Here is a 1,184-nt window from a genome sequence, read left to right as displayed (position 1 = left end):
CTTTCAACCCATTACTTTTCTGGATTGCTCCAGGACTGATTTCATGTATTTTTATAGGAAAAAAAAATTCAGTGTGGTACAATTTTTTTCAAGGCACTTCAGTGTCTATAACTTTTTATCATTTTGAGCATTATCAATTCTGGATGATGGATAGTAAAGCCCAAAGGGTCTTCTTTCCAAAGACACCAAAACAGTAGCACACTGTTGTCAGGAACTGTTACCACTTTAAGTTAGGTAGGTAATTTTCAACTGTGAGTCCCAAAATGGAGGGTGCAGGTGTGGTGGCTCTTGCCGTTTCTATGAAGAATCACTCTTGAACACTTGGGGTTTTGATGCCAGAAAAATAGACTTTTATTATCAGAGAGATAATGCAGTCTAGAGATAATCTGCAGAAAATCTCCCGAGTCTGTCTGGACAGTCTTTTATACTGTTTTTCCTCTAGGCGTGTTCAATATATTTCATACATATTTGTTATGGTTTACCTTTTTTGGCTGTGTTTCCAGTCTGCTACCAAGACGCAGACAGGAAGCCTTAATTTTATGTTCCGTGAAAGTAAGGGCCCCATCATATATTTTGTCTTATGTCAATACAGGACATGCAGCCCCACCATATGTCTGCCCCTCATACAGACTTCTATACCATTGCTATGTAGGCCTGTCTGCACACAGGCACATACATGATTATAATAGTAAAATAACTTGATACATAAATGGTTATATTCATAAGGATTATACTTGAACAATTCATATTTTGACCAATAAAAATCCTCCACACTGTCAATTCAACTATTATGACAATCCGGCTGGAGTTGGACCAGAGAGCCAGGTCTGGGTGCAGATTGGTGACTGCAATTTCAAATGGGAAAGTGAGTCTATGGATTAAGTCGACTCGCATTTCCCAGTCCCTGGCTATATTCAACTGGCCTGCGTCAGGGGACAGGGCTTTTTCTCCCCTTCCCTAACAAAGGACTGCCTTTTTGGTAAGGTATTCTTGGCATTTTGGGGGATGGCGTTTGTTGACACTCTCTTGGTCTCTATTGCTGCCGCCAAGCACTTCAGTACTTGATTGTGGTGCCATGTGTACCTTCCCTGTGTCAGGCTGTTCTTACAACCCACCAGAATATGTCTGAGGTTTGCCGGGGCTGCACACAGGTAGCAGGCTGGGTCTTGTCCACACCATACCTG

General features: G+C 41.8%; 1 protein-coding gene across 2 annotated transcripts in view; it reads left to right on the top strand.

The window, feature by feature from the left end:
* msi2a (musashi RNA-binding protein 2a) overlaps positions 1-1,184 on the top strand; it is a 209,642-nt gene that overhangs the window by 114,075 nt on the left and 94,383 nt on the right. The window lies entirely within an intron of this gene.

This window comes from Sinocyclocheilus rhinocerous, unplaced genomic scaffold (genome assembly GCF_001515625.1).
Source record: "Sinocyclocheilus rhinocerous isolate Xijiao unplaced genomic scaffold, SAMN03320098_v1.1 scaffold1307, whole genome shotgun sequence".
Classification (NCBI taxonomy): Eukaryota; Metazoa; Chordata; class Actinopteri; order Cypriniformes; family Cyprinidae; genus Sinocyclocheilus; species Sinocyclocheilus rhinocerous.
Note: the sequence above shows the minus strand (reverse complement) of the source record. Positions and strands in the feature narration are given on the sequence as shown.